Below are 24,164 nucleotides of genomic sequence, written 5' to 3'. Positions count from 1 at the left end.
TGATGGAACCATATAGGCTTCGACACTAGTGCAAAATCTAATAATTTATACACAAATGTCCCCAGATATAAGGTTGGAAGACTGTTTAGGTCCCCACTTGTAAACCTGAAATTAGCTCAAAACTTAAGTGTTCAGCTAGAAATAGGACTGATTACTTAAATTTCATTCTGATAATCAATATTTAAACTATAAAATTAAAATATACATGAAATTAGAAAATGTGTGTTTAAAAGACCCCACTTGTCTGTTGAAATGACGGTGAAAGTCCCCACTTGTAAATTTATCGAGAGTGAAAAATGAAATTGAAATACCTGATGGAACCATATAGGCTTCGACACTAGTGCAAAATCTAATAATTTATACACAAATGTCCCCAGATATAAGGTTGGAAGACTGTTTAGGTCCCCACTTGTAAACCTGAAATCTGCTCAAAACTTAAGTGTTCAGCTAGAAATAGGACTGATTACTTAAATTTCATTTTGATAATCAATATTTAAACTATAAAATTAAAATATACATGAAATTAGAAAATGTGTGTTTCAAAGACCCCACTTGTCTGTTGAAATGACTGTGAAGGTCCCCACTTGTAAATTTATCGAGTGTGAAAAATGAAATTGAAATACCTGATGGAACCATATAGGCTTTGACACTAATTTAAAACCTAATAATTTATACACAAATGTCCCTAGATATAAGGTTGGAAGACTGTTTAGGTCCCCACTTGTAAACCTGAAATTAGCTCAAAACTTAAGTGTTAAGCTTGAAATAGGACTGATTACTTAAATTTCAATATAATAATCAATATTTAAAATATAAAATTAAAATATACATGAAATTAGAAAATGTGTGTTTAAAAGACCCCACTTGTCTGTTGAAATGACGGTGAAGGTCCCCACTTGTAAATTTATCGAGTGTGAAAAATGAAATTGAAATACTTGATTGAACCATACAGGCTTTGACACTAATTTAAAACCTAATAATTTATACACAAATGTCCCCAGATATAAGGTTGGAAGAGTGTTTAGGTCCCCACTTGTAAACCTGAAATCAGCTCAAAACTTAAGTGTTAAGCCATTAAAAGGTCCGATTACCTAAATTTCATTATAATAATCAATATTTAAAATATAAAATTAAAATATACATGAAATAAGAAAATGTGTGTTTAAAAGACCCCAATTGTCTGTTGAAATGACGGTGAAGGTCCCCACTTGTAAATTTATCGAGTGTGAAAAATGAAATTGAAATACTTGATTGAACCATACAGGCTTTGACACTAATTTAAAACCTAATAATTTATACACAAATGTCCCCAGATATAAGGTTGGAAGAGTGTTTAGGTCCCCACTTGTAAACCTGAAATCAGCTCAAAACTTAAGTGTTAAGCCATTAAAAGGTCCGATTACCTAAATTTCATTATAATAATCAATATTTAAAATATAAAATTAAAATATACATGAAATAAGAAAATGTGTGTTTAAAAGACCCCAATTGTCTGTTGAAATGACGGTGAAGGTCCCCACTTGTAAATTTATCGAGTGTGAAAAATGAAATTGAAATACCTGATGGAACCATATAGGCTTCGACACTAGTACAAAATCTAATAATTTATACACAAATGTCCCCAAATATAAGGTTGGAAGACTGTTTAGGTCCCCACTTGTAAACCTGAAATTAGCTCAAAACTTAAGTGTTAAGCCTTTAATAGGTCCGATTACCTAAATTTCATTATAATAATCAATATTTAAAATATAAAATTAAAATATACATGAAATTAGAAAATGTGTGTTTAAAAGACCCCACTTGTCTGTTGAAATGACTGTGAAGGTCCCCACTTGTAAATTTATATCGAGTGTGAAAAATGAAATTGAAATACTTGATTGAACCATATAGGCTTTGACACTAATTTATAACCTAATAATTTATACACAAATGTCCCCAGATATAAGGTTGGAAGATTGTTTAGGTCCCCACTTGTAAACCTGAAATCAGCTCAAAACTTAAGTGTTAAGCCATTAAAAGGTCCGATTACCTAAATTTCATTATAATAATCAATATTTAAAATATAAAATTAATATATACATGAAATAAGAAAATGTGTGTTTAAAAGACCCCACTTGTCTGTTGAAATGACTGTTAAGGTCCCCACTTGTAAATTTATCGAGAGTGAAAAATGAAATTGAAATACCTGATGGAACCATATAGGCTTCGACACTAGTGCAAAATCTAATAATTTATACACAAATGTCCCCAGATATAAGGTTGGAAGACTGTTTAGGTCCCCACTTGTAAACCTGAAATTAGCTCAAAACTTAAGTGTTCAGCTAGAAATAGGACTGATTACTTAAATTTCATTCTGATAATCAATATTTAAACTATAAAATTAAAATATACATGAAATTAGAAAATGTGTGTTTAAAAGACCCCACTTGTCTGTTGAAATGACGGTGAAAGTCCCCACTTGTAAATTTATCGAGAGTGAAAAATGAAATTGAAATACCTGATGGAACCATATAGGCTTCGACACTAGTGCAAAATCTAATAATTTATACACAAATGTCCCCAGATATAAGGTTGGAAGACTGTTTAGGTCCCCACTTGTAAACCTGAAATCTGCTCAAAACTTAAGTGTTCAGCTAGAAATAGGACTGATTACTTAAATTTCATTTTGATAATCAATATTTAAACTATAAAATTAAAATATACATGAAATTAGAAAATGTGTGTTTCAAAGACCCCACTTGTCTGTTGAAATGACTGTGAAGGTCCCCACTTGTAAATTTATCGAGTGTGAAAAATGAAATTGAAATACCTGATGGAACCATATAGGCTTTGACACTAATTTAAAACCTAATAATTTATACACAAATGTCCCCAGATATAAGGTTGGAAGACTGTTTAGGTCCCCACTTGTAAACCTGAAATTAGCTCAAAACTTAAGTGTTAAGCTTGAAATAGGACTGATTACTTAAATTTCAATATAATAATCAATATTTAAAATATAAAATTAAAATATACATGAAATTAGAAAATGTGTGTTTAAAAGACCCCACTTGTCTGTTGAAATGACGGTGAAGGTCCCCACTTGTAAATTTATCGAGTGTGAAAAATGAAATTGAAATACTTGATTGAACCATACAGGCTTTGACACTAATTTAAAACCTAATAATTTATACACAAATGTCCCCAGATATAAGGTTGGAAGAGTGTTTAGGTCCCCACTTGTAAACCTGAAATCAGCTCAAAACTTAAGTGTTAAGCTTGAAATAGGACTGATTACTTAAATTTCAATATAATAATCAATATTTAAAATATAAAATTAAAATATACATGAAATTAGAAAATGTGTGTTTAAAAGACCCCACTTGTCTGTTGAAATGACGGTGAAGGTCCCCACTTGTAAATTTATCGAGTGTGAAAAATGAAATTGAAATACCTGATGGAACCATATAGGCTTCGACACTAGTACAAAATCTAATAATTTATACACAAATGTCCCCAGATATAAGGTTGGAAGACTGTTTAGGTCCCCACTTGTAAACCTGAAATTAGCTCAAAACTTAAGTGTTAAGCTAGAAATAGGACTGATTACTTAAATTTCATTCTAATAATCAATATTTAAACCATAAAATTAAAATATACATGAAATTAGAAAATGTGTGTTTAAAAGACCCCACTTGTCTGTTGAAATGACTGTGAAGGTCCCCACTTGTAAATTTATCGAGTGTGAAAAATGAAATTGAAATACCTGATGGAACCATATAGGCTTCGACACTAGTACAAAATCTAATAATTTATACACAAATGTCCCCAGATATAAGGTTGGAAGACTGTTTAGGTCCCCACTTGTAAACCTGAAATTAGCTCAAAACTTAAGTGTTAAGCTAGAAATAGGACTGATTACTTAAATTTCATTCTAATAATCAATATTTAAACTATAAAATTAAAATATACATGAAATTAGAAAATGTGTGTTTAAAAGACCCCACTTGTCTGTTGAAATGACTGTGAAGGTCCCCACTTGTAAATTTATCGAGTGTGAAAAATGAAATTGAAATACCTGATGGAACCATATAGGCTTCGACACTAGTACAAAATCTAATAATTTATACACAAATGTCCCCAGATATAAGGTTGGAAGACTGTTTAGGTCCCCACTTGTAAACCTGAAATTAGCTCAAAACTTAAGTGTTAAGCTTGAAATAGGACTGATTACTTAAATTTCAATATAATAATCAATATTTAAAATATAAAATTAAAATATACATGAAATTAGAAAATGTGTGTTTAAAAGACCCCACTTGTCTGTTGAAATGACGGTGAAGGTCCCCACTTGTAAATTTATCGAGTGTGAAAAATGAAATTGAAATACTTGATTGAACCATATAGGCTTTGACACTAATTTAAAACCTAATAATTTATACACAAATGTCCCCAGATATAAGGTTGGAAGACTGTTTAGGTCCCCACTTGTAAACCTGAAATTAGCTCAAAACTTAAGTGTTAAGCTTGAAATAGGACTGATATAATAATCAATATTTAAAATATAAAATTAAAATATACATGAAATTAGAAAATGTGTGTTTAAAAGACCCCACTTGTCTGTTGAAATGACGGTGAAAGTCCCCACTTGTAAATTTATCGAGAGTGAAAAATGAAATTGAAATACCTGATGGAACCATATAGGCTTCGACACTAGTGCAAAATCTAATAATTTATACACAAATGTCCCCAGATATAAGGTTGAAAGACTGTTTAGGTCCCCACTTGTAAACCTGAAATCTGCTCAAAACTTAAGTGTTCAGCTAGAAATAGGACTGATTACTTAAATTTCATTCTGATAATCAATATTTAAACTATAAAATTAAAATATACATGAAATTAGAAAATGTGTGTTTCAAAGACCCCACTTGTCTGTTGAAATGACTGTGAAGGTCCCCACTTGTAAATTTATCGAGTGTGAAAAATGAAATTGAAATACTTGATTGAACCATATAGGCTTTGACACTAATTTAAAACCTAATAATTTATACACAAATGTCCCCAGATATAAGGTTGGAAGACTGTTTAGGTCCCCACTTGTAAACCTGAAATCAGCTCAAAACTTAAGTGTTAAGCCATTAAAAGGTCCGATTACCTAAATTTCATTATAATAATCAATATTTAAAATATAAAATTAAAATATACATGAAATAAGAAAATGTGTGTTTAAAAGACCCCACTTGTCTGTTGAAATGACGGTGAAGGTCCCCACTTGTAAATTTATCGAGTGTGAAAAATGAAATTGAAATACCTGATGGAACCATATAGGCTTCGACACTAGTACAAAATCTAATAATTTATACACAAATGTCCCCAGATATAAGGTTGGAAGACTGTTTAGGTCCCCACTTGTAAACCTGAAATTAGCTCAAAACTTAAGTGTTAAGCTTGAAATAGGACTGATTACTTAAATTTCAATATAATAATCAATATTTAAAATATAAAATTAAAATATACATGAAATTAGAAAATGTGTGTTTAAAAGACCCCACTTGTCTGTTGAAATGACGGTGAAAGTCCCCACTTGTAAATTTATCGAGAGTGAAAAATGAAATTGAAATACCTGATGGAACCATATAGGCTTCGACACTAGTGCAAAATCTAATAATTTATACACAAATGTCCCCAGATATAAGGTTGAAAGACTGTTTAGGTCCCCACTTGTAAACCTGAAATCTGCTCAAAACTTAAGTGTTAAGCCATTAAAAGGTCCGTTTACCTAAATTTCATTATAATAATCAATATTTAAAATATAAAATTAAAATATACATGAAATAAGAAAATGTGTGTTTAAAAGACCCCAATTGTCTGTTGAAATTACGGTGAAGGTCCCCACTTGTAAATTTATCGAGTGTGAAAAATGAAATTGAAATACCTGATGGAACCATATAGGCTTCGACACTAGTACAAAATCTAATAATTTATACACAAATGTCCCCAGATATAAGGTTGGAAGACTGTTTAGGTCCCCACTTGTAAACCTGAAATTAGCTCAAAACTTAAGTGTTAAGCTAGAAATAGGACTGATTACTTAAATTTCATTCTAATAATCAATATTTAAACTATTAAATTAAAATATACATGAAATTAGAAAATGTGTGTTTAAAAGACCCCACTTGTCTGTTGAAATGACTGTGAAGGTCCCCACTTGTAAATTTATCGAGTGTGAAAAATGAAATTGAAATACCTGATGGAACCATATAGGCTTCGACACTAGTACAAAATCTAATAATTTATACACAAATGTCCCCAGATATAAGGTTGGAAGACTGTTTAGGTCCCCACTTGTAAACCTGAAATTAGCTCAAAACTTAAGTGTTAAGCTTGAAATAGGACTGATTACTTAAATTTCAATATAATAATCAATATTTAAAATATAAAATTAAAATATACATGAAATTAGAAAATGTGTGTTTAAAAGACCCCACTTGTCTGTTGAAATGACGGTGAAAGTCCCCACTTGTAAATTTATCGAGAGTGAAAAATGAAATTGAAATACCTGATGGAACCATATAGGCTTCGACACTAGTGCAAAATCTAATAATTTATACACAAATGTCCCCAGATATAAGGTTGGAAGACTGTTTAGGTCCCCACTTGTAAACCTGAAATCTGCTCAAAACTTAAGTGTTCAGCTAGAAATAGGACTGATTACTTAAATTTCATTTTGATAATCAATATTTAAACTATAAAATTAAAATATACATGAAATTAGAAAATGTGTGTTTCAAAGACCCCACTTGTCTGTTGAAATGACTGTGAAGGTCCCCACTTGTAAATTTATCGAGTGTGAAAAATGAAATTGAAATACCTGATGGAACCATATAGGCTTCGACACTAGTGCAAAATCTAATAATTTATACACAAATGTCCCCAGATATAAGGTTGAAAGACTGTTTAGGTCCCCACTTGTAAACCTGAAATCTGCTCAAAACTTAAGTGTTCAGCTAGAAATAGGACTGATTACTTAAATTTCATTCTGATAATCAATATTTAAACTATAAAATTAAAATATACATGAAATTAGAAAATGTGTGTTTCAAAGACCCCACTTGTCTGTTGAAATGACGGTGAAAGTCCCCACTTGTAAATTTATCGAGAGTGAAAAATGAAATTGAAATACCTGATGGCACCATATAGGCTTTGACACTAATTCAAAATCTAATAATTTATACACAAATGTCCCCAGATATAAGGTTGGGAGACTGTTTAGGTCCCCACTTGTAAACTAGAAATCAGCTCAAAACTTAAGTGTTAAGCTTTTAAAAGGTCCGATTACCTAAAATTCATTATAATAATCAATATTTAAACTATAAAATTAAAATATACATGAAATTAGAAAATGTGTGTATAAAAGACCCCACTTGTCTGTTGAAATGACGGTGAAGGTCCCCACTTGTAAATTTATCGAGTGTGAATAATGAAATTGAAATACTTGATGGAACCATATAGGCTTTGACACTAATTCAAAATCTAATAATTTATACACAAATGTCCCCAGATATAAGGTTGGGAGACTGTTCAGGTCCCCACTTGTAAACCAGAAATTACGTCAAAACTTAAGTGTTAAGCTATAAGTAGGAATGATTACTTAAATTTCATTCTGATAATCAATATTTTAGCTATAAAATTATAATATACATGAAATTTGAAAATTTTGTTTAAAAGACCCCACGTATCTGTTGAAATGACAGTGAAGGCCCCACTTGTAAGTTTTTTGAGTGTTAAAAATACTTAAGAAAATTTTCCATTTATTCTATTAGTTGACTCTCACGACTTTCCTGAAGCACCGAAATATCGGTATGTTATCGATTAGGCGTGTTATCAAAACAGCATTGTCCAAAACGGCTTTTTCATAAACGCGTTTGCCATTATAGCCATTTCTCGTTTCAGCGCATTTTGATTACAGCGTTTACATCTTGAGCGTTGTTTCGTATTGTTGAAGGTATAAGTATTAGAGCTCGGCAATATCTATCCATCATCCACGTTATTTTATCCATAATCCATAATTATCAACAGAAGTTGTATATTAAATCGAATTATGTCTACAACATTTACCTATAAATAATCGATTATTCACTAATTTACGGATAACGGATGGATAATGCCGAGCTCTAATTAGTATTGATTTCAGCTTTAGGTTTGAATTTTAATGGTTGTGAAACAAACAATTTCGTGGTCTAGTTTGTTAATGCGTTTTAATGTTTGGTTGGGATGGATTATTTGAACTCCTATAAATTACCTTCCACCTTATCCAAAATATCCTCCTATTAATTAGCTGCCACCTTTTCCAAAATATCCTCCTAATAGTTAGCTGCCACCTTTTCCAAAATATTTTCCTATTAATTTGCTGCCACATTTTCGAAAATATACTCATATTAATTTGCTGCCACCTTATCCAGAATATATTCCGCGAACCAGTCCATAACCTGAGGATCACAAACGGTTATGAAACGCTGTAGCGCTAAACCGCTGGTTGGGAAAATAGCGCTATATTGAGAAACGCGGAAATAGCAGCCGCTGTTTTGGGAAATAGCACTGTATTGAGAAACGCGGAAACAGAAACTGCGGTTTTGCTTCAACGCGGTTTTGCAAACCGCTGTTTTGGGCATTGCTTTATTCCAAAACGCTCTTTTGAAAACCGGTCAACTACCCGTGAACCCGAAATATCAAGGTAATTACGTGAGAAATGTATGTCAGTTTTTACCCTAAATCAGAAAATGATGAATCGTTGGTTACGTTAATTTCAAAAATATATTGATGATTTCCAAACCGAGAATTCTTGAGATTTCGCTCAAACTCTGAGTATAGTTGCTAAACAAAGATTTTACTCGGGGGAAAGAGATACCGCTCAAACTCTGAGTATAGTTGCTAAACAAAGATTTTACTCGGGGGAAAGAGATACCGCTCAAACTCTGAGTATTGCTAAACAAAGATTTTACTCGGGGGAAAGAGATACAAGAAATCCGAGCCGTGCTAATTAATTAGTTAGCTATTTAAAAATCTAATTAATTGGCATTTTTCACTAATTGAAAATGGTAATTGAATTTTAATTAATTTACAGCTAATTGGGAAATAATTATAATAACTAAGTGTGCATCGGAAAGGCATTTATCTATTTTAAAATTAATTAGATTTAGTTTTGGCTTATTAGCCAATTGGATTTTCAATTAATCTCTTTCGCCGATTTGTAGTAAAAAATCGAGTTTCATCTAAACGGGAGAGAATGCGTCCCACTACCAGTAGTGAGGGGGGAACAAAATTGTTAACCCACCCACTGTTTCCTCTCTCTCCGTTTCACAGTGAAAACTGACTCTTTCGTAAATCGTAACTCCCGTATTTCGATCATGATTTTTCCCTCTTGAATTAATAGCAGTGCGCATGGATTTAAAACTCCGGAGTCCGTTTTAGGAACAGTGGCAAGAAAAATGATGAAATGAAACTAAATTTAGCATGATGGAAGTTTCGAGGCTTTTCTCATTTCTCGAGAATAATACATGTTAGGCTTTCATACCCCTTTATCGAAAACAATATATGCATAACCAAAGGCGGAGTAGGAAGTCCATGGGCACTTTCATGGTGTTATTTTTTACTTACGGTTAATTTTTTGACCTTAATTATACAGGTAATTAATTAGACATTTGTAATTGAAATTAATTAATTTAAAAATAAATGACTAATTTCTTATTGAATTGAATTAGTTTATATGTCAAATTACTAATTGGCTAATTAATTAGTTTAAAACATTTTTCTAACTGCTAATTGTAATTATTTAGTTGCCAGCTTAATAGCATAGCTAGGCAAGAAATTAACATATTAGAAGTATTCGGATTTTTTTGTGATTTTGAAAGATGCAAACAGTTTTCACAAGAGCGATTGCGCTGAAATTTGTCTACTATTGAAGCGTTTTGTTATTACAGCCCAATAAAAGAAATCTTTATTAATTCTGTGATGCTAGAACAGATCAAATTAAGACTAGAGATTTTAAAGAAGCTAAATACGAATGATATTGCCAAGAAATTCGAGAAGAATTGGTTCGGCATTGTATTTTAATAACGTTGTGTTACTTATTTATAACAAATTTCTTTATAACGGTGTTTTCATTCCCAAATTTATCGACATTTCAAAATAAAAAATGGCTTGAAAAGAAAATTATTTGTAACCACTAAATATTTTGCTTTAAAATTGCCTTAGTTCTTTTAATTTACCTCCCTTGTAATTTGAACAATTACTTAAAAAGAAGCCTATTAAATATTTAACCCACAGTTTCTAAATACGATTGAAACAAAGTGTTTCTACCCTTTTTGTCTATTCATACATCTAGATTTTCCAGAGTGAAAATATAGTAGAAAATAAAGGTAGGATCCTCAATTATTCATAATAGATAAATCGCGCCGGCATTTATTACAATACTTTTAAATCCTACGACTCATACCGTTCGAAGCTCTCTGTTTGAACTTTCCATCTGTAGGCACTGATTGCGATTGAGTCTCAAGTAATTAATTATGGCTTTAAAAACTATTTAAACGCTTCAATTTTCCTAATTTATTATGAATACGAATTATTACTAATTAATATTTTCAATCCACCATAAGGTCATAAGATATGTTCCATAAGTTTGTCACTGGTTACTGAGAGCTTGTGTTGAAGTGACGTTGACAAAGGCTTAACACAGACTAAATAGAAAGATGGACTGGAAAACCGAGTGTACTCAATTCTAGCGTCCATCTCGATAGCTCTCAGTAAGTCTCTAGCATAAGTTTCATACTTACGGAAAATAACTTATTAACTTATGATCCACCTTATTCCCTATCGCCAGAAAATAGGCTTATCTTGTGATTCGTGGAGGAGAGGCACGGGAAGAAATTCGTCTGTCGGCTGCTACTGTAACATACCACAGACGAATTTCTTAATTTTCTTCCAGTTAATCCCCTCCAAGAATCCCGAGATAGCCCCAACTTAAGACGATTGGGATTAAGGTGGATTAGCTGTCATAACCGAGACAAAATAACTTCCCCACTGTTTTCATCTAAAAGTAATTAATCTAACCTTGATATCTCACAAATGTCTGCGGTAATTCAAATTACGCTTGGAACCAGTTTCCATTTAAACGACACTTTAATTAGGATTATTTTAAATTTGTGTAATTAGTCCAAAATTAACATGTTGTGAAGGAATTGCAAAATAAATGCGAACAAACCAGAAGCCTTCCAGAAGCTATATCAAACCCATAATAGGGACTTGGCAGTACTACATCATGCAACGTCAGTCTACCTTCAGTAGTGCTAAAAAACCTACCAGGAGGAGGGGCTTATATAGCTTTCATTCTGTTAAAAAACATACCATAATGGCGCTGGGGGCGGAGTTAAGCCCGAATTGCCAAGTTCCTATTCTTCCAATTAGTTGCAACAATTAATTCTCCTTTTCAACAGAGATTAACGCCGATAACGATGAAGACACTTGTACGCGACTCTTAAGTCACATAACACAAGCCTGCAGTGTACCACATGACCACGTCCACGTTTTTAGTTATTCGTAAACCTTCCGTATAGTAACCCATAATGTACCCAAAGAGAAACGAAGAGTGAAATTTTCTTGTCCACTTTTAAAAATGTATTTAGCCCAAGTCCCAAAGGCCCCACGTCAAGTGATGCTATCTGTCTCTGTTATCCGATCTATTTTATCCCTTTCATGCATTATCATTATATATAAATCCGCCTACAATTCGTCACGTAGATTTTCTTGTCAGAAGTAAATGAACTTAAAGCTACAACTCTATGTTAAATTTTATTTTCAACAAGCCGTTAATATAATTTTAAACATATTTAGCCTTATCAAACACAATTAGAAACTCTCCCAGATAATAATAAATACATTTCAACCATAAGATTTCTGGAAATCAGAGGCAAAATTCAAAAATAAACTTTTCGCGCCACGGTAATCTACTTCTGTCTCCTTTTTACCAGTCTTTGAACAACACTCCTACCCCGAACCCGATTTTCATCTGTTTCTTTCATGTACATGTAAAGAACCAACAGTAGTTGGCAGAACAAAACAGAAGGTGTATAATTCTCCCCTACATTCTCTGCACTGTCATAATGGATGGCAACCAGACGAGATTCTCCTCTCCTCTCGTTTTGTTGTGAAATCATAAACGCGCGAGGAAATTTTTTTCTCGCTATAGGATAGGCGACTCCGAGGGGTCGGTCATTCACGAAATCCAACTTAAGAAATAAGAAATCAATAACAAAATCAGAAATCCGGAATGAAATCAAACTTATTTCGCTGATTTCGAAATTTTACAAAAATCCGAAATCAGTAACGAAATAACGAAATCAGAAAATCAGTAAAGAAAAAACAAAATAAAAAAATCTTTAAAAAAATCACAAAATCAGTAAAGACATCGCGAAATTCATTAAAACAATCACAAAATCCAAGATAAAATCTCAGAATCCAACGAAATCAACAGAAAAATCTGAAAATACGAGGAAATCACAGGAAATACCTCAAAATCCGTGGAAATATAATCCGACGAAATCCGTGGGAATTTATCGAATCTTGAAATGAATCAAAATCCGACGAAATCAAACGATACACGAAGAAATCAAATTAGATTTCGAAATCCCCTACATTTTATCCAAAATATCCAACCCCTCGCTCTACTCCTTACCTCCGACGGCAGCTGACGCGATATATACACTGTTCCAGCTTCGGTGGTCAGTTCGAGCAATGCTAGGTCTCTATGGGAGGTAGGTTTTTGCGTACTGCCATCAGAAGAAAGCAATACTGATATTTAGGATTTTAAAACGCGATATTCTGTATAATGAAACAAAATATTTGTTCGTCGTTACATAGAGACCTATTTTTGCTTGTGCTGAAAGCCACTGCTGATAACCAATACTGGAACAAAGTATATAAGTCTATAAATCCACAGGAAAAAAACAACAAAATAAATCCTCCTCTCACAAAGACTTTAATAACTCACTCTAATACAAGAAACTTTTTCTGTTATAGTTAAAATATTGATTATTAGAATGAAATTTAAGTAATCAGTCCTATTTCTAGCTTAACACTTAAGTTTTGAGCTAATTTCAGGTTTACAAGTGGGGACCTAAACCGTCTTCCTACCTTATATCTGGGGACATTTGTGTATAAACTATTAGATTTTGAATTAGTTTCAAAGCCTATATGATTCCATCAAGTATTTCATTTTTCACACTCGATAAATTTACAAGTGGGGACCTTCACTGTCATTTAAACTGACAAGTGGGGTCTTTTAAACACACATTTTCAAATTTCATGTATATTATAACTTTATAGTTAAAATATTGATTATCAGAATGAAATTTAAGTAATCAGTCCTATTTCTAGCTTAACACTCAAGTTTTGAGCTAATTTCAGGATTACAAGTGGGGACCTAAACCGTCTTTCAACCTTATATCTGGGGACATTTGTGTATAAATTGTTAGATTTTGAATTAGGGTCAAAGCCTATATGGTTCCATCAGGTATTTCAATTTCATTTTTCACACTCGATAAATTTACAAGTGGGGACCTTCACCGTCATTTCAGCAGACAAGTGGGGTCTTTTAAACACACATTTTCTAATTTCAGGTATATTTTAATTTTATAGTTTTAATATTGATTATTATAATGAAATTTAGGTAATAAGACCTTTTAAAGGCTTAACACTTAAGTTTTCAGCTGATTTCAGGTTTACAAGTGGGGACCTAAACAGTCTTCCAACCTTATATCTGAGGACATTTGTGTATAAATTATTATGTTTTAAATTAGTGTCAAAGCCTATATGGTTCAATCAAGTATTTCAATTTCATTTTTCACACTCGATAAATTTACAAGTGGGGACCTTCACCGTCATTTCAGCAGACAAGTGGGGTCTTTTAAACACACATTTTCTAATTTCATGTATATTTTAATTTTAGAGTTTAAATATTGATTATTATAATGAAATTTAGGTAATCGGACCTTTGAAAGGCTTAACACTTAAGTTTTGAGCTAATTTCAGGTTTACAAGTGGGGACCTAAACCGTCTTCCTACCTTATATCTGGGGACATTTGTGTATAAATTAAGAGATTTTGAATTAGTTTCAAAGCCTATATGATTCCATCAAGTATTTCATTTTTCACACCCGATACATTTACAAGTGGGGACCTTCACTGTCATTTCAACTGACAAGTGGGGTCTTTTAAACACACATTTTCAAATTTCATGTATATTATAATTTTATAGTTAAAATATTGATTATCAGAATGAAATTTATGTAATCAGTCCTATTTCTAGCTTAACTTTTAAGTTTTGAGCCAATTTCAGGTTTACAAGTGGGGACCTAAACCATCTTCCTACCATATATCTGGGGACATTTGTGTATAAATTTTTAGATTTTGAATTATTGTCAAAGCCTATATGGTTACATCAAGTATTTCAAGATAATTTTTCACACTCGATAAATTTACTAGTGGGGACCTTGGCTGTCATTTCAACAGACAAGTGGGGTCTTTTATACACACATTTTCTAAATACATGTATATTATACTTTTGTAATTAAAATGTAGATTATTATGATGAAATTTTAGAAATAGGATTTTTACGGTTCCTTCAAATATTTGAAGATATTTTTTTAAACTAGATAATTTTACAAGTGGGGACCTTCGCTGTCATTTCAACGGACAAGTGGGGTCGTTAATATACATGTTTTCAAAATTCATTTTAATTCACATTTTTTAATTAAAATATTGATAATTATGATGAAATTTACATTATATGTAACGTTAGTCCCATTTTAAAATGTGGGGAACTTGGCCATCTTTTTAATGTACATCTGGGGACATACAGTTTTTTAAATCGAGTTAATGTTTTAAACGAAGTTAATTTAATGACGCCTAAAGAATTAGGAAAAGTAGTTTTCGTACGTCAAGTGTAATTAAATTATGAAAAAATCACCGTTCGGTCTGTGAGATACAAGATTTTATATTGTTATCGCTGAATAATGTATATTTTGTATTTCTAAAGTAGCGACTTCTATCTGTGCTTATTGTAATGAAAACCCATTTTTGAGCCCCCACATGTACGCCGAAGAGACCATACGGTTCTCATTTCGTACAACTGGGTACCCGGGTGTGTGAAAACCTCTGGCGACATCTCTCGGATATGTGTTAATTTCCATGGTCCCCACTTGTAATGTGAAAAGACCAAGTACCTTACAAGTGGGGACTTTTTTAAAAAAATTAATTTGGGCTCTAATTAGTCTAATTATATCATTTATCTAATTACTTACATGTGAGGACTTTAAAATGTCCCCACATGTAAGTCGGGTCCCCACTATGTGGGTGAAAAGATTGTCAGAATCCCCTCTTGTCAATCGTATGCAGACGCACACTTGAAACATTAACACTAAATATATGGCACAAGCAAAATGGTTTCAATCCACTTTTTTAATCTACTGAGTTTTTGAAAAACTATATGTTAAAGGGAGGGTAAGCGCGTTATGTAGGGGTGGAGCCTCTACTAAGCTTCTCTCTTGCATTTTGATGGAAGATAAAATGCAGAGAGAAGCTTACTAGAGGCTCCGCCCCTACATAACGCGCTCACCCTCCCTTTAACTGGGATGAAATTGCATAAAGTTACTTACTTTGGTTTTCTTTCTCTAAATTTGCACATTTTTGTTTTAAATTATCGTTTTCGACCTTCACTTCTTGGCACTTCACCAACAGTCTTTGGTACCTCTTCTCTAACATATCGTACTTTTCTGGAAAATGAAAGAAAGAAATCGTTACAGGAGACATTTTCAAACAGCGATGACGATCAAAGCCCGAGAACGTATTATTTATTTTTATTGGCAAATTCCTTTTTTCGGAAAAATATTTGAAGACTTTATAATTGGAGTTCCATTGTAACATGGGTCTATTTCTATCAATTGAAATCAACAATGGTAGGGAAATTTCGTTTTAAAACTTGTAAAAGCACCAAAACGTTCAGAGAAATGAAAATTTTCAAACGCCAATTATGACATTATGAACCCTCCTTTGTACTTATTATTACCGAATTATTTGACTGGTCCGGATAATAACAAAAGTTTTTTAGATGCATTGGAATTTGTTGTCTTTTACCATTGGGATCGAAATCTTGATCTCTTAGAGTTTTCTCTTAACACTACACCTCATGAAACAACAGGGCGCACACCGTTCTATTTAAATCATGGTAGATAAGCTCGCTTACCCTGGGAATTAGCTTTGGAGCCTTTCCATCCTCCTGATTTAACCCAGGTTGGAGATAATTTAGAGACTAGAGTTACCCAATTACAGGCCGATGTTCAAACCGTTAGGACTCACATAGATCGTATGCAAGCTAAGCAACGATACTATTATAATCAGCGTAGGGAAGATTGGGACTTAGATGTAGGCATGTTTGTATGGAAAACCACACACCCCCTGTCCCATGGTGCTTCTTATTTCTCAGCTAAGTTAGCTCCCAAATGGGATGGACCTTATCGCGTCATCGAGCGGTTGGATGAATTACGCTACGTGCTGGAGGAAGTGGCTACTGGTAAAAGATCGTTGGAAAATATAGCTCATCTCAAGCTATATAGAACAACCGATCAGTTCTTGCCGTCATCTACACAAGAACCCGACCAGGAAGACCCGCCTTCAGGAGCATTGCACCCGACTGACTCAGAACCTGAGTCAGAAGGCGTTCCTGATGAGCCCACACTTCCGCAAGAGTCGCCTCATACCAGTCCACGGTGCTACACTTAAAGAGAATTGGCCTGTGCCAGTCCTAGCCCTCCTCGTCCAATTGCTCCAGCGAAGACGCGTTCCGCACAATTTCGTCCACGTGTCACGGCTCATACTGGTCCTAACGACGATCATGGTCCTGTTTCACCACAGCCTGGTCCGAGTTCGGCACCACAGTATGTTCCACCACCGTATCTGGGAGGACCTGCCCGGATTACGCCCATCAGTCTGAAACGACAACGTCCTGCCACTTCTTCGTCGACTTCAACGGAACGGGAAGTTCCCTCTCCCAAGTTGGCTCGAGTTGGTAGTGTTTCGAATATATCGGAAGCCTTGGATATTGTCAATGAAGATCCTGCACCTGAGGAAGACGTCTCGGCTCCTGTCGCAGCGTCTCCACCTCAGCTTCTTCTACAATATCCTTTCCTTACTGCTCGAACCATAAAACCGTTTCGACTTGGTTACACCAGAGAAGTAGTGCAGCGGCGGATAGTTCAGCCTGGTGGTCCAGAGCGAGATATATACTATTACGCACCTCGGCCTCACCGGATTATGTTAAGATCACGGAAGGACGTGGCGAAGTATCTACACAGGCGCCCGAACCCTCAACTAGCCGTTGAGGACTTTGATTTTTCGCGAAAAGCGATCTATGCACCACCTTGGGAAATAACCCGGATGGCTCGTTGATTGCCCTTATTCATTTCAATTTATATACAATATAGGACGTGCTGCACCTTCATGATGACGAGGACTTAGATGATGGACCCGTGTCCGTAGGAACGGACATATTGACGGTAACAACAAGACCACCGGCTTCGACACGTGAAGTGTCGGTAACTACTTCTACCGCCCCGAATGTGGAGACCGTCCGGGTCCTTCGAAGCTTCTCAGCCAGCCGTCATCCCCGAAACCAATCAGCATCACCGCCACTGCCCCTTGTTCCAACTGAAGCACTGGATGCACCCGCAGCTGAGTAGCAGGAACAGCCACCTGCTAGGCGGGAACGACCACCTACAAGATGAGAACGTCCTTACCCAGTGCGGGTAGTTCTTAGTGGACGCCGATTGGCAGGAAGAGGAACATCTGTGGGTCCTTCAGCTCAACCTAGTCCTGGTGTCGCTCCAACCCTTGCTGGGGTGCCTTCTCGGGGTATTTCTCGAGGGGCACTCCTGCGACGGTTGGCGACACCATCTCCACCACCACAAACATCTTCGATTGCCTTATTAGCAACGCCTCCTCCTCCTCCGTCAGGCCGGGGTCGAGCCTTGTTGCCTACCCCAGCAACACCGTTTAATCTGACGGCCCATTTGACCCCCCGCACCACTGCGGGTGGGTTAATATGTTACCGTTGTGGGTGCCCGCACCATGTACGGGATTGCCCCGCAACTTTCTCGTAACCTCGGATTCAGGTTTTTCAGCCCTGCCATTTAGCGACTATTCCATATCCACTTAGCAAGAAAACCCTTCAAATTTTGGCCCCATCCGGAACCCTGAACTTTGTCTTGTCAAATTGGAATAAATACGGTGCTTATGTTAAGATAGATAAAGAGCGACTGTTCTCTACTACCCTCGTTGCTTTAACATACAACGCTTTCAACTTAATCACAAAAAAATTCTCCGTCTTGGTATTGAAGCTTTTCCTTAAAATTTATATATAATTTAACACTTATATAAACGCTTTATTTTAGGTCTTCACCTATCAAGAGGCGTTTATCGAAATCGAAGAGTCCTTGCAAAATTATCTCTCATTAGACGACCTTAATTCAAAAGTCGACAATGTAAAATTAACTTTTCTAAAGAACGGTGTTACGCTAACTGGCGGTGGCGAAGAGTTTGAAGTCGCTAAAAAGTTTATCGAGTCCCAACTACGTTTAGTTAAGGCTGACCCCTTAAACTTTTCCAACAATTTTGACCGATCGAACAAAAGTGAGTGTCTAGAAATCCTCAATTTTTTTATACGTTTTAAAATCGCATTTATTTCCTCAGATCTCAACCTCCTCTTCGAAGAAATTAATTCAAAAATTTACTTAAAACAAAATCTGTCGTCTCAAACATCCTTCGTGGATCACATTCGAAACAAAGTACGAATTTTCCTCTAATCATTTGTACCGCAACCTTAGGAAATACTTTATGAAATTTCTCGAGCCTAAGACTCGTGATTCCCTAAGAAATCGAGAGTTAGGCTTAGCTCAACCTAATTGTAAATATTTGAGAGAAAATAAATGGAAAACGCGTATTATTTTTAAAATGATCTATGTGTCATGTTAAAATATTTTTACTAAAGTGAATTTGGTTGGAGGTTAACGGTAATAGTTAGTATAGGGCGCTGTCGGTTAGCTGTGGCATAGGGGTTAGCCACCACCCCTCTATGTATTGCATAAGGCGTTAGATAAGTGGCAATAAGACGCCACCATGTACGGGATTGCCCGTATAGGAGGCGAATCGATAGGAAAAATGTATTCCTTCCCTCGGCAAGACGATTTTTTCACCCATATTAAGCCTATTAAGCGCCAGTAGGGAGTAGGAATGTCCTTATTTAATGTGTGGGGGGATGTAGCGGACACGCTACATTTGGGCCTTCACAAACAACATAATAACATATTAGACTTACCCATTCAGGCACCAAATTATATGAACTTAACCCTAGGCCTATATCCTTCCTAATAAGAAGGAGTCTCTAGCCAGAGGGAGCTCTATTGCACTACTTGAGCGCCCCCTGGTCTAGATAGGCCGAACTAGAGATAAGGGAATATTATATATAGCCTGAATAGCCTAGGGAGCGGAGGTTAGTTAGTCCGTGGTACTCTAGTCAGGAAGTTAGTCAGTGGGACTCCTATTCGACACCCGAGTGGCTAACATCTGTCGCCGGCAGCAATAGACGGTCGCCCTTCCGACCCTCTAACGGTTAAGTTGTATTAAAATAGGAAATTCCCGCGCTCTTACTCTAGTCGCGTACCGTTTCAAGACCAAAGACACAGTTTCCATGGCTCTAAACATTACTGTAAGTGTTATGTTTCTTTAGTACGGACATTCCCTACTGGCGCTTCCCAATTTGAGTACTTTACATTGTAAATAGCATTATCATATACTAAAATTAACTAACCCCATAATATTTTTTTTCTATGTATAAACTAACCCAACCAGAACGTCGTATAATAAAAGATAGAATTTTTACCACCTAATTTTGTCTTATTATTTCTTACTCTGTAAACCTCAGCTTTTTAAGCAAATCGGTTACAAAGTTATCGTCTTATTACGACTAGAAGTTAAATATGACTTAGTAGTACCATAGTACACTTAGTGTAGATTGACTCTAGAGGAACATAATACATAATATTAACTTGGAATAGATAAAAAAAAGTTATAAGATAGGAACATAGGTTGAGTAGACAGTGTCATAAATTTTTAGAACAGTCTGGGGTAAAGTGTGATTAGATGAACATTCATTAATTCTATTATCCATCAATGTTGTTTTATGTAATTATAGTCAGAAGAGAACCAGAAAACGACAGTTGCGGGATATGTTGTCCCCGAGATTGACCCGGTGATCATACCGGATATCAAGGGACAGGTAAAAACGCTCGAATCAGAGCTGTTTCAGTTACAGCACAAATTTTGCCGCGGACTAAAAAACTGGGCGGATGGAAAACAAAGTTTAGACGTAAGGGTTATTTTCTATATTTATTTTCTTATATACCTGTGTGTTGTAGTTATTTTTATACACAATAAATCCTCATTTCATTTCATTATTAATATTATTAAACTACCGTTAAACCCAGAAAAAACTTACGTAATGACATTTACTAGAAAAGATCAATACCCATATAGTATTGACGGAACAGTACTACAAAGAACCAACACTATGAAAGACCTGGGAATACTCATGGACTCAAAACTAATATTTGGTCAGCATATTGAATCAATACAATCCGAGTGCCTTCGAAAACTATACGCTGTGTTAAGACTAGCAAAAAACCTCAACAGCGATGCTGTTTTTATTAACCTATATAAGTGCTTGGTTAGGGTCAGACTTGAATATGGGTCTTTAATATTTGGTGGGAGTAGCGATTATAATATTGCAAAGTTGGAAAGGATTCAAAGAAAATTCGTAGAACTATTGTGTAAAAATTATAAAAATCAATTTAAATTTAAATTTAAATATGATTATGGGAGTGTACTAGAAAGATTTAAACTAGTTACATTTAAGGACCGTTTAAAATATTTGGAAATCTGTTATATTTATAATCTAGTAAACAAACATATCGATTGTCCCGGTCTTTTAGAAAACATAAATTTTAAAATTCCGAGTAAATTGACAAGAAGAAAAGAACTTTTCTATGTACAAAAACAATACAAATATAACCCTATTTTACGAATGCAACAAACGTTTAATGATCTAGAAGACGGACCCGATATATTTGATAACGTAAAAACTCGTTTTACAAAAAATCTTTACAACTCCTTTTTGGGAAAGTAAAACCATTTTATCTTTTAACTAGTTGGACAAGGTGTTAGTTTAACTTTTTAATCTATTTTACATTAGGACTTAATTTAATTTAATTAACCGTGTATAGTTGTGAAAAGTACAATTTGTATGTTATTATGCACGGAATAAAATTCAATTCAATTCAATTATACATTATTAATATAATTATTATACATTATTAATATAATTAATATAATTATTATACATTATTAATATAATTAATATAATTATTATACATTATTAATATAATTAATATAATTATTATACATTATTAATATAATTAATATAATTATTATACATTATTAATATAATTATTATACATTATTAATATAATTATTCAATTCAATTCAATTCCAGTTTATTGACTCTGCAATACAACACCCTATAAGGGCTTTTCATAGAATTACAGAGTGTTAAATTATAATTAAATTTTGTCTATATTAATTTAAAAAAGGTATATACAGAAAAAAAAATAAAACAAAAATGTAAAAACTTCCATTTAAACACATAAATCATGTTCATGCAGTGCGTTTTTAAGGTTTCTTTGAAAAAACCTTTTTCTGTAGTCAAAAATGTCCGGTGCTTGAGAAATTTGGTTATACATGTTTTGCATACGGTGAATGGGATTCATTTGGTTGTAGTTTGATACGTAGAACACATCATTACTTCTGGTCGTTTGTCGTGCTGAGAAGTTCCGAACAGTATACTAAGTTATGTATTAGATTGTATACGAAGGATATTTCCAAATACTTAAATCTGTTTTTTATCGTTAAAATGTTTACCCTTCGTAATATTGTTTCATAGCTATAAGGTAGTAAAGATTTAGTACCGATAAAGCTTTTAAAATTCTTAAAATACAATTCGGCAAACTTTCGTTGTACTCTTTCTAATTTATTGATATTGTAGTTAGCACATTATTATTATTAATATAATTATTATACATTATTAATATAATTATTATACATTATTAATATAATTATTATACATTATTAATATAATTATTATACATTATTAATATAATTATTATACATTATTAATATAATTATTATTGAATTGAAAAGTTGTTTATTGTGTATAAAAAGAATCATACAAAGATTCACGAGATTATACACTTGGTGAAAACATCATGGCAAAATAGCAAAAATATTACATATGTACAAGACGTTTAACTCGAAAAATTAACAGTGAAATTATAAATTATGTATTTGCTTAATACTGACAGAAAATATGTCGAACTGTCCTTTTAAAAGATTGCAAGATCTCTGCATCCTGTTAATAGGGATTAGGCTTGAGCTGTTTGCATAGAATGTATCAGGGTTGATTCGTAAAAGTCGGGGAACATTAAAATTTAATTTTTCCAGTAGGGAGGGTATTGGCATTAAATTATGTAACAATTTGAAAATAAATTTGAAATCAGTGAGTAAACACAGACTTTTTATAGTAGGGAGTCCAAGGAGATTAAGGATACCTTCATAGTTATATTCTAAATTTTTAAGATAATTTCGAAAACAGTACTCAACAAATTTTTTTTGAACTCCCTCTATTTTAACGAGAAGGTAGGCGCTACAACCCCCCCCAAGCAATCCAGCCAAATGTTAGTCGCGATCGGACCAGACTTAGAAATAGGAGGCGAAAATGCGAAAGAGAATTCAATTTCTTAGTTAACTTGTCTGCGTCTGCTGTCTGAAACCGCGAGTGTTCGCCGGCAACGGTTTACACAGGAGTGAATATGTTCATAAAAATAAAGTCTGTGGTCAAACTGTACGCCCAGACCTTTAATAAGATCTTTTCGAGGAATTTTGTTTGAATCGATGACGTAATTCGTGATCACTTTTCGGCAAATGCGTCTCGTGTAGGTCACATGGACTGATTTGACTGGATTTATTGGCAAGTTATTCTTAGAGCACCAAAGTGCTAACGAATCAAGGTCCTGTTGCAATAGTGCACTATCAGATTTACAATTTATACTCTTGCATATTTTATTATCATCGGCGAATTGGAAAAGCTTGGAATGATGTACGGCAAATTGCAAATCAAAAATGTAAACATTGAACAGAAGTGGGCCCAATGATGACCCACATTATATTATACATTATTAATATAATTATTGAATTGAATTGAAAGTGTTGTTTATTGTGCAATGAAAAATGTTTTTACACACACGAGATCATGCACATTCCGAACAGTATAGTCAAATGAAAAAAAAAACGGAATTGTATTAGATAAAGCACACATGGACTTACGGTAATTGACAATTATTATACAATTTATACAAAGGATGTTATAAAGAATTTATACAAATGATGTTATAATGAATCTCAAAACAATGTAAAAATCAATTTATATCCTGAAGACGAGCATTGAAAAGGTCGAATTTTTCACTTAATAGATTGCACGATCTTTGCATCCTATTGATTGGAATTAAACTAGCTCCTTTAACGTAAAAAGTGTCCGAGTTACGTCTGAATAATCGTGGGATGTTAAAGTTTAACTTAGCCAGAAGGGCCGAAAGAGGGATATAATTATGTACTAATTTAAATATAAATTTGAAATCTAAAACATTACATAAGTAATTAATAGTGGGAATGCCGAGCATAATAAGGATGTCTTCGTAATTATAATTAATGTTTGGCAAAAAATTTCTAAAACAGTACTCAACGAATTTTCGTTGAACGCCCTCTATTTTTACACGCAGGTAGGCACTGCATCCCCCCCAAGCTATCCAGCCAAATAATACTCGGGACCTCACTAGGCTTAAGTAAAGAAGTCGAAAATGCTTTAAAGAGTTAAGCTTTTTGGTCAATTTGTAGGACACCGCTAGGGTGCGCCGACAGCGGTTCACACAGCTATGTATATGCTCAGAAAAATAGAGTTGCTGATCAAAAATT

The 24,164-nt window shown here is 34.0% G+C and overlaps 1 long non-coding RNA gene across 1 annotated transcript; it reads left to right on the top strand.

Annotated features, from left to right (window-relative positions):
* The first annotated feature begins 7,851 nt into the window (after window positions 1-7,851).
* On the top strand, window positions 7,852-9,550 carry LOC149640899 (uncharacterized). The gene is made up of 3 exons (XR_016372074.1): window positions 7,852-7,984; window positions 8,442-8,713; window positions 9,413-9,550. It is a non-coding gene; the product is annotated as an uncharacterized LOC149640899 (long non-coding RNA).
* Window positions 9,551-24,164: the final 14,614 nt, after the last annotated feature.

Source organism: Phalangium opilio, unplaced genomic scaffold (assembly GCF_054372755.1).
Source record: "Phalangium opilio isolate 3A_F unplaced genomic scaffold, DU_Popi_V2 ptg000092l_1, whole genome shotgun sequence".
NCBI classification, from domain to species: domain Eukaryota; kingdom Metazoa; phylum Arthropoda; class Arachnida; order Opiliones; family Phalangiidae; genus Phalangium; species Phalangium opilio.
The sequence above is the reverse complement of the archived record's forward strand: the minus strand, read 5'-3'. Positions and strand labels throughout refer to the sequence as shown.